The sequence below is a fragment of the Leptidea sinapis genome, chromosome 21 (assembly GCF_905404315.1).
Source record: "Leptidea sinapis chromosome 21, ilLepSina1.1, whole genome shotgun sequence".
Classification (NCBI taxonomy): Eukaryota; Metazoa; Arthropoda; class Insecta; order Lepidoptera; family Pieridae; genus Leptidea; species Leptidea sinapis.
This window is the reverse complement of record NC_066285.1, coordinates 7,841,518-7,857,367: the sequence shown is the minus strand read 5'-3', so window position 1 is coordinate 7,857,367 and position 15,850 is coordinate 7,841,518. Positions and strand designations below refer to the sequence as shown.

Sequence of the window (15,850 nt, the reverse complement as noted above, 5' to 3'; positions counted from 1 at the left end):
GGGGAATGGCCTCCTATTAAATCTTGGCTCCATCTATACAATCTACAGTTGATCCTTGACCCCAATAACTGCATAGTATGAGGAAATCGACGCTATGTATTGCTTACAATGTTCAAAAGTTATCAGATACGGTTCGCCGTTTAAGAGTAACTTAGACATTCCTATCACCTATGGGCTATTAACAGAAAATTATTAAGTAACTTGGCGTTAATTTTGAGCCCGTACCTCCTTAAGTAACGAACGACATGTAGGCATAAAAATTACAGTTTTTATTTTTATGGAATAGGAGGACAAACGAGCGTACGGGTCACCTGGTGTTAAGTGATCACCGCCGCCCATATTCTCTTCCACAGCGTAGTACGAGGAAGAAAGCTCCTTGCAAACCGCACTGTGGAGGACCGCCACACAGCCAGATGGTGGGGATGATATCCTAACTTGGGGCGTGTCGTGCGAAGGTGGAATTCGGCCGCAGGAATCAGGTTAAACAGCTCTTCGGAACACTCCCCGTGATAAATGCGGTAGAAGACACACAATGAAGCGACGTCTCTACGCAACGCCAAGTGATCCAGCCGTTCGCAGAGCACTCCCCGACAATTCGAGCTGCTCTGCGTTGCACGCGGTCAGGACAGTACAATAATTTATGTTTTTTTTAAAAAAGAGAGCAAAAAAGTGCTGGCATATCCTGCGCCGCTGCTTTCCTCTCAGAGCGCCATTTGTTTCCGAAGCGGTGGTAGTGTTTGAACTGTCATCAGAAAGAATTCTTAAGGAATCGATTTTGAGATAATATAAATTAATAAATAATATATAGTACATTTGAAACATGGCACTTTATCAAAAACTCTACATCATTTTATCTTGAGAATTGGACTTTCTAGCATTTTGCACACCGACTCTATACAGGTACAATTAATATCCCCCAAAACGATTCCAGAAAGATACGAATTGCACTACCTTGCCCTCAGATACGGATAACTTTAAAATAAAACACTTTTGAAAGATTAAAACGCGTGTAATTGTAACTGTGATTTTACCCTAAACACTTACGTGTAAACTTAAATAATAAAATAAAAATGTAACTTTTACGCAAAAATCTAATGTAAAAACACAGTTACAATTAAAAGCGTTTTTATCCTTAAAAAGTGTTTTATTTATATGTCTAACACTCGCGTTAATGAATGAAAATGGTACGGATAACTTACTTTAGCGTTCACTTATATACTTAATTGCGAAATAATCAATTCGAAACGAAGTGCCAAGGCAGTGGAATCAAAATTATAACAGCAATTGATAACGCTCCTGTGATTCCTCTGGTGTTGCAAGAGATTGTGGGCGGCGGTGATCACTTAACAACGTCCGCTCGTTTTGTACTCCTACTCCATAAAAATAATGATGGAAATATTAAATATATAGATGGCATGGATATGGCATAGGAAAATAATATTATACTCTTTATTGCCATTATTCAAAAATTTTATTGATAAAATTATAGTGAAAAAGCTACACTACTCAGCATGATTGACAAACGGACGGTTTTTGCGGCTTTAAATATTAATCTTGTTTCTGAAAAACTGGTTATTTTTGTATGAAAATCTAGCTTTAGTCAGTTTTGTGGAAGCGGGCAAATAAAATAACTGCTCATAACACATTAGCTCACTTTTATGTCGATACCACCATGTACCAGGCAAAATAGTTACAGTTAATATGTAAAATTCTTCAAAGACCGGCAGTACGGCTTTCGCCATGGTCGGTCGACTGGCGATCTTCTGGTATACCTAACACATAGATGGGCGGCGGCTATTGAAAGCAAGGGGGAAGGCCTGGCAGTTGGTCTGGATATAGCGAAGGCCTTTGATCGTGTATGGCACAAGGCGCTCCTCGCAAAACTTCCATCATTTGGGCTTCCCGAGAGCTTATGCAAGTGGACCTCCAGCTTCCTCACACGGCGCAGCATACAGATCGTTATCGACGGTTATTGCTCAAATCCCAAGCCCGTGAACGCTGGAGTGCCCCAAGGCTGTGTGCTATCTCCCACGCTGTTTCTTCTGCATATCAATGATATGTTGGACACCGCCAACATGCATTGCTATGCAGACGACAACACTGGTGATGCCGTATACACGGGCCATGCAGGTCTCTCTCGGGAAAACGTCGACCAGTGCCGGGAGAAACTTGTGTCTTCTATCGAGTCCTCTTTCGAGAAGGTCGCGGAATGGGCTAAGTTGAACCTTGTCCAATTTAACCCCCAGAAGACTCAAGTTTGCGCGTTTACCACTAAAAAAACCCCATTTGCCGTATCACCGCTCTTCGAGAACACTTCCCTTAAAGCCTCGCCTAGTATCGGAATACTGGGTCTCGAAATCTCGAGCAATTGCCAATTCCGTGGCCATCTGGAGGGCAAAGCCAAACTGGCTTCAAAGAAACTGGGCGTCATAAATAGAGCACGGCAATACTTCAAGCCGGCCCACATTCTAGCGCTCTACAAAGCGCAGGTCCGGCCTCACATGGAGTATTGCTGTCATCTCTGGTCTGGCCCACCCCAGTATCAGCTCGATCCATTTGACCCAGTACTCTGTGAACGGCTGGATCACTTGGCGTTGCGTAGAGACGTCGCTTCATTGTGTGTCTTCTACCGCATTTATCACGGGGAGTGTTCCGAAGAGCTGTTCAACCTGATTCCTGCCGCCGAATTTCACCTTCGCACGACACGCCACAAGTTACGATATCATCCCCACCATCTGGATGTGTGGCGGTCCTCCACAGTGCGGTTTTCAAGGAGCTTTCTTCCTCGTACCACGAAGCTGTGGAATGAGCTTCCTTGTGCGGTGTTTCCGGGACGATACGACATGGGTACCTTCAAGAAAAGCGCGTACACCTTCCTTAAAGGCCGGCAACGCTCTTGTGATTCCTCTGGTGTTGCAGGAGAGTGTGGGCGGCGGTGATCACTTAACACCAGGTGACCCGTACGCTCGTTTGTCCTCCTATTCCATAAGAAAAAAAAAAAAAAAAACACCTTACCAAAACGACGACCTGTATAGCCGAGTGGTTAGCGATCCTACCTACTAAGCTAGAGGTCCCGGGTTCGAATCCCGGTAGGTGCAAGCATTTATATGATGAATATGGATGTTTGTTTCCGAGTCATGTATGTTTAAAAATGTATTTATGTATGTTTATATGAATTTACGTATGTTTAAGTAAGTATATTGTATTAAATATATCATTGTCTTGTAACCCATAACACTGGCTATATATGTTTAACTTGGGGCAAGATAATTTGTGTAAATAATGTGTTAATATTATTATTATTAAAACATTTAGCAAGAATTTGTGTTAAGCACTTTGCCGTGGGTATTGCCGATACCACAAAACCAAGAAACTGGCAAAATAGTTAAAAAAGTTGAAAAACGCCTTATCAAAACATTTAGCAAAATCTTTGCTGAATGTATTATACATTTTGCCATGGACAATTGAGCAGGCGTTATATTATCGTGCCAAGCCCATTGTTAATTAGAACTATCGAGTTTAGATATTGCTTGTTGGATGGTAATATATAAATACTTACTTAAAAAATAATATTAACATTAATTGACGCACTAATTATATAAACTTTCCATATTATGTACATACCAATATTAAATTCAACGACTGATTAGGTCGAATTGAGTAATGAGTCTATGTCTATGTATTTAGTCTATACCTATGTATTTCTTTTTTAAATCTTTATTTATTTATAGAGGTTTTGATCACAGAGTGAACATACCACCCTAATAAAAAGTAGAACTTATAAAGGGCGAACTTGATAAATCAGTAACACCCACGACTCAAAAAAAGTTGTAATCCCCTTCTTTACGAGCCGAAAAACCACGATTATCCAAAATTTATCAGTCGAAATTTTGTAATTAGAAATTCTCCTCTTCTAGAATCTTATTCGAAAACTCAGTTATAAATAACTATTTCACTTATTCCTAGTTCACCTTGCAGAAGTTCCCATTCCGATTATATTGATACACAAGACAATAACAACATTAATTATTATCTATCTACCCCCTTATTCATAATAGTCTGCTAACTTAAAGCATTGCTAATTCTCAAACTGTCTTCTATTGACCTAAGTCAGAATGAGAAAAAACACTCCTTAGCGGCTGTTTAAAGTTAGCGGACCATTATGAATAAGGGGGCTAATATACATAAATTACGTGACACATTGTTTGTCCGCGATGGACTCCTAAACTAATGAACAGATTTAAATGGGGATTACTTCATGAAGTGCAGTTTGGTCCAACTTGAGAGATAGGATACTTGTTATTTCGATTTGGGGCCCATAATTATTTTTATTTCCAATATTTGTTTTGTATGGACATATTTTCTGTGAGAGAATTTATTGACGCACGGTTTGAAAGTTCTGCTGTGAAACAATTTCATTATAACAACAGGAAGCATTACTTACGAAATAATTCTTGATGTATAGAAATATTATTGAAAAAATTTCTATAAAACAATTTTTTTTTTTTTAAATCATCTACAGAACAACTTCTGTCGGGTCAGCAAGTAATATACAATTATAATTCCATAAAACATGGAAAGGCATTTTTTTTTCTCAAAATTGATTCCTTTAGAATTCCTTTTGATGTCATTTCTTATACTACTACCGCTTCGGAAACAAATGGCGCTCTGAGAGAGAAGAAAAGGCGCAAGAAACTCTCCCAGCATTATTTTTTTGCGCTTTTCAATAAAAATATACAATATTGTACAGTCATTTCTATCGCTATAAAATAATCACAATCTAGTCCCAGGCTGTCCGATCATTTAGATATTCAGCAGTGGAGTAATAGGATTTACGACAGAGACATTTTTTTATAAAACATTTAAATTTATTTATAGATAATGCCTGAACAGTGGCTTGGACTTTATTATAGAAGTGTATACATTTACCCTTAAAGCTATTATGTATGTTATGAAGCCTACTAGAATAAGTTACAAGCAATCCCTTATTTCTAGTGTTATAATAAGTCTTGAAATGATTCAAGTCGCGCAACTCTACGAACGTAGTCAAGCGAATCGCAACCTCGACGCAAACAATAAAAGTTAGCTTGAGGCGAAAGAAAAGACATCTGCAATGCCATCTTTCCTTTTTAATAAAAATTCTTCTCGGTTTTCACATTTATATATATAATTTCTCGCAGGGTTATTGAAGCCGAAAATTCATTAACTCTTCATCAAATTTAATGACTCAAACATCATTTTAGAGGTAACGTTTACCGCTATAGACGAAAAAGAGACATGTTTTTTTTTATAAAAATAAGTGACGAGACGAGCAGGACGTTCAGCTGATGGTAATTAATACGCCCTGCCCTTTGCAATGCAGTGCTACTACAGTTGCGCTCGTCACCTTGAGACATAATATGTTTAGTCTCATTTGTCCTGTAATTTCCCTAGCTACGTTAGACCGAAACACAATAATGCTTACACGTTACTGCTTCACGGTAGGAATACATTTACCAAAATAATAAATTAACAATCCAATTGCACTGTTCAGTCGAACAGAAGAAGATGCAACGTGCGAAGTATTCACACCCGTTAGTTATTGTATAAATGTTACCTACGAAATTTACGCTTTATTTTACAGCTACATCATATCCTAGTTGCTAGCCGCCACGTCGTTAGTATGGACGTTAAAAAGAATAAAAAATACTATGCCTGTATCTAGCAATGATATTATAATATTAAAACTTTTAAATATCATTGGTATCTAATATGACATTATATTGTAGCCTATATTCTGTCCCTACTTCTCGTGCAAAATTTTAAATATTGTCCTAACATACATACAAAGGGAATAACAGATGAAATTTTTATAAAATACATTTTTGATTCGGTATTGTTTATTTGTTTGATTTGCTCAGATTAGTGAAATTACTGGGCAAATGAGCCTTGACATCTTATATCTCAAGTTGCCGAGCGCAGTTGTAGTGCCGCTCAGAATTTTTTGGTTTTTCAATAATTTTGAAGGGCCCAGCATTGGAATAGGCAGGGCGTATCAATTACCAAATGATTTAAGTTTTCTTTGGTGTTAATTCCGCCAATATTTGTTTTTAAAAAACAATTCGACACGTGTTTCGCCTCTACACGAGGCATCCTCAGGGCGTGTTGTCTCGCCAAAATCTGGCACGAGACTGGCCTTCAGTCGAATACACGTGTCGAATTGTTTTTTGAAAACAAATATTGGCGGAATTAACACTAAAGAAAACTTTAATCATTTGTATAATTATGGTTTTCCGCAAAGTAACGCCTAATTCAATAAATTTTGTATCAATTACCATCAGCTGAACGTCCTGCTCGTCTCGTCCCTTATTTTTATTAAAAAATATGATTTCATTATAATAAAATATAGATAATATCCTATCGTCACCCTATATTTGGATGTAATGGAACCTATTAATGTGAAATTCACCCATTTCAAGTCCGATTTACTTGATACTTACATGCACACGAATCCAGAACCGATTACGAGACAATAATATTATTGCTGTAACTCGTATCTTAAGATAGCCTGGTTCTCCAGATTCTCAAAGATAATAAAATACGACACAGATACGATATAAGACGAAATAGAAGCTTTTCACTGTAATAAAATGTTTTGACGCCGTTGCATAGACTAAAATAATGTTATCCCCACTTTATATTATTCAATGTAAGTTTGTTTAAGTCGAGTTAACAAGTCTTTTGTGGGGCGATGTATATGCTTTTATAACAGGATCCCAGAAAATGTTCAAAACAAAAGTATTACGTTATTCAAAAGAATTTTTAAAAAACTTTTGTGTGGTAAAGGTTACTATAACATAAATGACTTTCTTAATGATACCACAGATTGGGAATGGAGCGACCGCTGGCTATTAAATAATAAGTTTAATTGTACAATGTTACTTTGTTAATGTTACTTTAATTGTAAAACATATTTTTGATGGAAAAAAAAGCCCGCTGAGTTAGTTGCGCCCATTCTTCTCAGGCCTGAGGCATTCATTTTGGAATGGGTGGTAGTTTTTTGACTTTCAATAAGTGATTTCACATCCTATTTTGAATAAAAATATTTGAATTTGAATTTATGTGTCAATGTAAGTTTTTGCCACTGAACGGATTTTGATGAAATTTTATACAGAGATAGGCTAGAGCTTGGAAAATAACATAGAAATAATAAATGGAGGGGTTCAAATAGGGGATGGATGGGGATGTTTGTATCGGAATCCGTCATTTTCGGAGATAAAACCATAAACTTTGTATTTAGGCAATTGATAAGTAGGTAGTCATCTATAAAAAATTGTTCTAGCATTACATTGGGGATGAAATAGGATACTAAAGTTCGTAGGAAAATACTATTAAAGAGACTGTCGAAAATGACAAGGGTTATCCGCTGTATCATAGAAGTGCGCCACCAGCAGCGGAAAGAGCAGTTTTTATGTGTATTATTTGCAAAGTATCCTAAAAAATGAAAATGCTGCCCAAAGTAACTATTCCACGCAGACGAAGTCGAGAGTAAAAGGTAATGCTTAATAAAAACAAAAAAACAAGCATTAAAAATTCATCAAATTTTTTTAAGTTATCTTGAGTGTAAATTCCGAAAATATATTTTGTCTTAAATTAATTCGACACGAGTTTCGCTTAACACGAGGAATATAAGGAGATGTTGACTCGCCAAATTCTAGCGCGATACTTAAAAAATCATTTTTTAAATATTATGAAGAATTCGAAACTATGGATGCATCAAAAATCATCACATCAAAATTAATGTTTTATATCATCGTCTACATCAAATATATAAAATTCTCGTGTCGCGGTGAACCGATTCTCATGGAATTTTGTGTGCGTATTGGGTAGGTCTGAGAATCGGACAACATCTATTTATCATCCCCCTAAATGTAAAGGGTGGTCCACGCCATTTTTATTTTTTTTGTTTTTTTGACAATTTTTTTTTTAATTTGTTTGATTATGAGTCAGCATTAAAAAATACATACGACTTCAAATTTTCACCCATCTACGATCAACAGTTACTTTTGTATCGCGATTTTAATATCGGCAATACAACGTTTGCTGGGTCAGCTAGTATATATATAAAATCAAAAGGCAACGTACGTGTTGGTATCTGGGACTCGGTGCTGAGATCCTCAGCAAAGAGCTGAGTCCCGCAAACATCGAAAATCCAGCACTTGGTGACGTGGTCCGGCCATTGCCAGCACCCAGGCATCGCAACCACGGTGACAACCACAGACACAAGCTGTTCAACCAAGGCACCACAACCACATATCTCTAATTTAAATCTTTAAGATAGATAAAAAAAAACAAAGATTATAGTAACGGCAGCCGGTTTGAGTGTCGCTCGACAAACATCAAACGAGCGGATTAAGGAAGCTTATATGGTATTACTGGCTAAGTCTCACAATGGAGGGGGGAGGGAGCTAATGGGGTGTGCTGTTCAGAGCAGACAAAACGTGGACTTGTTGCAAATGCGAATGTGCAAAATTTTTGCAGGCTTATTACATGCATGAAACGCAATATGCTTTTAATATAGCCCTTTAGGGCTACAAATAATATTGAGATATTAACGAGTTTAGAACTGAGTGGATAATTACAAACATAAGTAATTTATAATAATATAGTAATTACACAACGAACCGTTAATATTACACCTTTGAAAATTTAATCTTGTTTCAGTAATATTTATACTAAAAAGCCTTTTCCAAATATCTATTTAAATCTGAATTTTATGTACGTAAAAATGAAAAAGGTATAAACAGTAAACCCCACAAACATGGTAAATCGTAGCACTATGAAGAGTAAGTACCACGCATTTAAATTCTTATTAAATTTAACAAATAAAATAGGGGAGTTCTAAGTAAAAAAAAAATGGTTGCTCAAATAAGGCACGTTTTTTTCAAAATTCACAATCACACAAGTAGTCGTTCCCTGGTGACGCGTCGCGGCCGACTGGCGCCACGCCACCCCCTGTTGCCTGTTCAACAGATTTTCAGATTTCACCCTTCTCACATTTTAAGGCTTGAACCACCCTTTTTAGTTCAAATTACACTACCTAATACAAATACACAATAATTTGATTCTCTAGCCCTAAACTAGGCATGGCATAATATATAGGTGCCTGTGCAATGTTATACTCCCATTCAAATAAACACTTCAACGGATTGAAACGCGTGTAATTGTAAGAGTGTTTTTACATTAGTTTTTGCGTAAAAGTAGCATATTTATTATTAATTTATTTTACCCGCCGTTTCGTTACCTTTTCAGAGCACGTTTTCATTTGTAATGACAACGAAACAAAAATACTATCTCGACTCCTGTACACTGCAGTCCCCTATTTGTAACAATAAGGGGCGAGACGAGCTCCTGCTCGCTCCTGCTAGTTCAGCTGATAGTACTCGATACGCCCTGAACATTACAATGCACTGCCGCTCAGGACTCTTGAAAAACCTAAGAATTCGTACCCGCACTACAATTGCGTCACCTTGAGACATAGTATGTTAGACTTAATAACATTAAATGAGACCTCTTTGCCCAGTAATTTCACTAGCTACGGCGCCCTTCAGACCGAAACACAATAATGCTTACACATTACTACTTACTTCACGGCAGAAAAACCGTTGTCGTACCCATAATCTAGCCGATATCCTGTGCAAAGACACCTCGCAGTGATAAAAATTCTCTGAGGAGAACGATACTTTTCACGAAACGTCGGGTTAAATAAAATAATAACAAAAATGTCTCTTTTAAAATTGCACACATTTTAATCCGCTGAAAAGTGTTTTATTTGAATGAGTAACACTCGCGTTAATCAAAGAAAATACAATGTTATTTCTATTTTATATATATATATGTATGTATTTCTATGTTATTCTTATCAAACAAGCAAGGAACCCTTGCTAAATGGCCAATCTTAAACCGGGGCCAAAAAGTTAGTACAAAAGAATTATATCATGGTTTATTGTGTTTCGTCAGCCTTTATTATTATGGATCAAGTGATGACGCAACCATCATCATCATCAGCCGGAAGACTTCCACTGTTGGACAAAGGCCTCCACCAAAGATTTCCACGAGGATCCGTCCTGCGCTGCCCTCATCCAACGTATTCCGGCGACCTTGACCAGATCGTCGGTCCATCTTGTTACCTGGGGGGCCTACCAACACTGCGTCGTCCGGTACGTGGTCGCCATTCGAGGAGTTTACTGCCCCAACGGGCATCTGTCCCTCAAACTATGTGCCCTGTCCACTGGCATTTCACTTTCGCAATAATTTTGACTATGTTGGTAACTTTGGTTCTCCTACGGATCTCCTCATTTCTGATTCGATCTCGCAGAGAAACTCCGAGCATAACCCTCTCCATTGCCCTCTGAGCAACCATGAGCTTTCTCATAAGACTGACATATCATAGTCATATCTGACTACAAATAGAATGGACCTTACTAAAACACCTACTGATAATTTTACATATAAAGTGTGACATAAGCAACACACAATAACAGTGTGTTTGGATTATGCGGACGATGTGTGCCTCTTACAGCGGTGGATTTACACTAGGGGCAGTCTGGGCAAGTGCCCAGGGCGGCAAAATTTTGAAAGTGAAAATATTTTTTTTGTCTTATCAAGATTGCTCATTATAATTAATTAATTTTGTTTAATCGACCAATTCGCAATTCAAAAAGTCAGACGTGTTTGCCTGTGAAAAAATTGATGTAATATAATTATGAATCAGCCCTAGTGCCAAATTTTTAATTGTTAGAAAAAACAATTATTTACTCATGTTTTTAGAATATATTACATACAATAAAGGTTCTGCAATATATTAGTTATTTTAGTTTTGAAAAATAAAATATATAAGCTACAAGTTTATGTAAAATTCCAGTATTGGGGCGGATTTTTTTCCGGTGCCCAGGGGCGGCATTAAGTTTAAACCCGGCGCTGGCCTCTTAAGCCACACACGCAATTTAAATTGTGCGATTTACGAGAGGATTGAATTAATGATTTAGCTTGGACCAGCAGAACCTACGCCAAAGCACAATTTTCGTCCAGCTTAAACTTGTATGATGATCATGGAAACTGACATGGGATGTGATATATAAAATATTCGGAACCAACTTGAAGACCATTATAATGTAAGGTTGTGAAACATGGAAGGTCACATATAGCACATTCCCCTGCCCTGACAAATCTAATCATGTTTGAACACTGCCATTAATCACAATTGACCAGATGAAATGCTTCAATGGAGCTGGATACCAAAGCAAGCTAGACTGGCAACACCAAGGAAAGACAAATTCCTGCCTGTCCAAAGTATAAACTGACGGCGGACAAAGTTAAAGTCATCAGAAAGACCTGGAGTGACTGTGGATACTTTCTGGCTTAACTTGGAGTTATCACTTTAAGTTTCAAAATTAAAAGGATCTGTTTTTAGGGTTCCCATAGGTTAAAAACAGAACCATATTACTCAGACTCCAATAAAAACATGTGGTAGTTGCAATATTATATCATCAGTTCATGCAAATAAAAACTATCCACATACCAACATGTATTAGTTCAGTATTGTTTTATAATTTATTATTAAATCAGAATTCAGAATTTTTTTCATAACCATAGAACACCATAGCATCACGCGAACATCAGATTACAAGCGTAAATTAAAAACATAAAATCTTAATACGTTTTTATATCAATCGAACATTGAATAAAAAAATATTAACTGTTCGCATTAAATTCACTAAAGAGTGGTTTTTAAGGCGAAACACAGATCTAGGCTAGTGTCATCTCTGAAAAAACATGTTTTTCTAACTTTCTGCCCCAAGCAAAGCTTATTAATTTGTGTATTTATGAGTTTCTCAAAATTTTCAATGTCATTTCAAATGAATTATGTCTTCTCCTTTTAATAACTCAACCAGTTTAAAAATTAAATTTAGAATTTTGTATACTCACCTAACTATGTCCTGGGAACCACATTACCGTTTTATACAACTTTTTGCTTTCAAACTTAACCAGATTATAATTTGGTGTCAATCAACATACTGTAATTATAACTATTTCAAACTTATGACAAATTATGTTTTAATAACTGCATGAAACATACTAAAGTAAATTTCAATTTTTACTTAGAAAGGCCCGCCTCTCATTACAAACCCCCTTATTCATAATAGTCTGCTAACTTAAAGCATTGCTAATTCGCACTCTGTCTTCTTCTATTGACCTTGAAGTCCGAATGAGAAAAAACACTCCTTAGCGGCTGTTTAAAGTTAGCGGACCATTATGAATAAGGGGGAAAGTATTTACATCCTCTTTGACATTAACTGCATAGTGCAATGACGTTCTATACATATGGACATATCATTCGCAGTCTGATAACGGAGCGGTAAAAGTGTGCTTAAAGACAATGTAAGCACACTTTTCTCCTTAGTCGTGTGTCAACTGTGTGTCAATCAACAAGCCTAAGTATGTTATAAAAAGTGCTTAAATAATACATTAACGACTCAAAAAAAATGGTGTGACTTATCATCGGTAAGTTTATTTTATTTATATAAGATTGATATGCAAAAAGCGTATGTTATTTAATAAAAACTAATATTTTTAATTAAATATGGTACAATTATTGACAAGCCCCCAGACAAGACTCGCTTGTCAGAATGGGACAGATGAAAGGACACAGTCAGAAATGAAAACTATAGAGTCGCTCTTTTTAACTGACTTCAAAAAGGAGGAGGTTCTCAATTCGTTGGTATGTTTTTTTTTATGTTTCTTACCTCAGAATTTTCGACTGGGTGAATCGATTTTGATAATTCTTTGATAGGGCTTTCCGTGTGGTTGCAATTTGGTCCAGATCTGACAATGGCAACCATGAGAAAACCGTGAAAGTCTTAAATTTGCTATAAGTATGTGCGCAACAAATTTACGAATAATTCAATATCGCGCCAACCGATTTTGATAATTCTTTTGTTTAAAGAATATACTTCAAAAGTAAAGGTTTTTTAGATTCTGCTAATGGGATCCATGACAAAAGTAACGGAACTCTTCAGTTCTTAGGATCAAGGATACTAGGCCGAATCATTTTTATGCTATCCGGATATTTGAGTCACCTCCGTAACCAAACCGAACCACCGTAACGTCGTTATGGTTAAGTAATTGTCGTAGTAAAATATGTCAATCGAACTTCCTTAACGACTTACAGTAATCTGTGGCAGAATTTCTAACAGTCTGTAATAATATTACAATGCGCTTAGGTTTATTGCTGCATTGCAAAATTTAGTAGATCTACACAAATTAAGACAAATTATTAGTTAGTGTAGGACAAATTTACTAAAAATCTAAAAAAAAATAAAACAAGAAAAAAACTGATTTCAAAAACACCATTCCAAAACAATAGGTATAATAATAATATGCTCTAACAAGTATGAAAGAAATTGCGTATTTTATACAATCTAATTAATTAATATGATTCTAGTAACGATTATTGTTATTTTTAGAGTCGGTGTCAGCCAAGGTAGGTTTGTAGCTACATACATAGTTATAGGTGAGATGTGCTTGAGTCGCACAGGAGACGTGAGGCGAGAGCGGTGCCGCGGCGGGAGAACACCAATTCAAAAATAACAATAATCGTTCCTAGAATTAGATTGTATAAAAAATACACAATTATTTTTATATTTTTTAGTGCATATGTATATGTCTGTTGTTTTGGAAGTGTTTTTGAAGTCGGTTGTTTTTTTGTTAAATTTTTTTTAAAGGCCTGGTGAACAATGATTAGCAATATTGTATATTGTACATCGCAAATATGTAATCTATCTATATATATAAAAATGAATTGCTGTTCGTTAGTCTCGCTAAAACTCGCGAACGGCTGGTCCGATTTGGCTTATTTTGGTCTTGAATCAAAAAATGCTCGGAATTAAATAAAAACAACAATTTTGTTTTTCCTTTGAAGTGTCCCTGTCGTTCAGAAATCAAATTGAAATTGAATTGAATATTTTAAAATGAATAACTAATTAGATTTTTTTTGTCTTTCTTACTTTCTCAGGAGGTAAAAAAGAAACTTAATTTTAGCTAACTATAGTTGGTAAATTAACTACAGTTCTTAACTATTTATCAGATTATTTTTATGGAGATTGATAAATCTTAAGTTTTGTCATAAATTAAATTTCTGAACGCAAACATAATATTTGACAATTGACAACCAACTATATGTACATTGATAAATCATAATCATATTATATAAGAGATTTCCACGTATATAGTCACTCATCACGATATCTCTGGAAACATAAGGCGTAGAGACTTGAAATTTGATAGGAATATTCCTTTCGCCGAGTAGAGGTCAGCTAAGAACGGATTTTAAAAAATTCCACCCGCAAGATTTTTTTTATTATAAACAGAACAATGTCTGTCAGGTCAACTAGTAGCATATATTTTTCAGCTTTCCCGTACACGAGATAATGATAGAGAATTGGCGCCAGTTGGTAGCAAGAGAGAGTTGTGAAGAAATTTACAAAACATAAGCATATTTATATTTGACCACTATAAGGCATTTAAGTTTTTTGGATTTAACCACATTTAAAATTTGACAAAACCTGTCATATAAATATATGTTGATGTCTGCTTACGCTACATATAGCAAAAAAATACCCTGGAAAATATATCTAAGTCTAAAAGACAAATGTTATTTAATTCAAGGAACCTAACATTTAAATAACCAGTTTAACTAATTATTTTAAGTGAGTAATAATATTATATTTGAGTATTAGTTTCTCTTATTGAAGGTTACCTGAACTTATTAAATCCAAATCCCTTTAGAATGTAAAGAAGTAACATATATAAACACAAGCCAATAAATAAAGTTACAAACTTTCCCCTTTATGATATGAAAGTGATTTTTGATTAAAAACATTAAAAACCTCCGACTGAACAGATCTTGATTGGAAAATAGGGACAGACTCACGAACATAAAAATTATAGTAACCCTCTTTTTCGTCTGAGCTTAAGAAAATACCTTACTGCTACTCCACTGATGGCACTGTCCAAATCGGGTTCTAAATTCAAAATATGCTGCTGAAACTGAATAAGTGTTTATGTTGCTGCCTATTGACCAATACTATTTTAAACAACTGGAGTAAACGCAGAAATGTATAGACATAGCAGTCGAAGGTTATATTTGTGTCATTTGTGCATATGTATAGAATGTCATTGGCATAGTGCATGCAATGCATTATTAGTAAAGTTTAGAAAAAATAGCATGACAGAATGTTTCAGTCTTATAAAAATCTGCCTTAAGCTAGTATGAATACTAGATGTACATAGAGAAAAAAATTATGACACTGTCTTAACAGTAATGGGCATATCACCACACTTATCTAATGGAGACTAAGTGAACTCCAATGGTAAAAAAGAAGTGGTAAGGCTTATGCTTCATAAGTGCTTTATATCTCTATATGACATGTGTGTGTTTACTTAGGCTATTTAGCACAAAAGTCTATGTAGATGATATAATATCTACCATGTTTCACATTACTAAGAGAGCAGTTGATATGTTACAGTAAAGATTAAAAGTAACAAAATCTGAAAAATTTATGTTTATAAATGAATTAAGCAACTTTTAGCAAGTGTGGTTTTCTAAAAATTTTGGTGAATATAAAACCAGAATTTGAATAAAAAATTATCTATATGAGTAAGGCATGGATGAGTAAAAAAATAAGGACTCTGTGCCACCTTACATAACAGTGAGGCACCAAAACAAGCCGGTAAACATGTAAATATGCAGCCCCATACATACACTTACACTAATACAAGCCATTCGACCGCCATTATGAGATTTGCCATT

At 35.7% G+C, this 15,850-nt stretch overlaps 1 protein-coding gene across 2 annotated transcripts in view; it reads right to left on the bottom strand.

Moving 5' to 3' along the window:
* The window catches only part of LOC126970445 (liprin-beta-1), a 91,500-nt gene that overhangs the window by 74,762 nt on the left and 888 nt on the right, over positions 1 to 15,850 (bottom strand). The gene's annotated exons all lie outside the window — the stretch shown is intronic.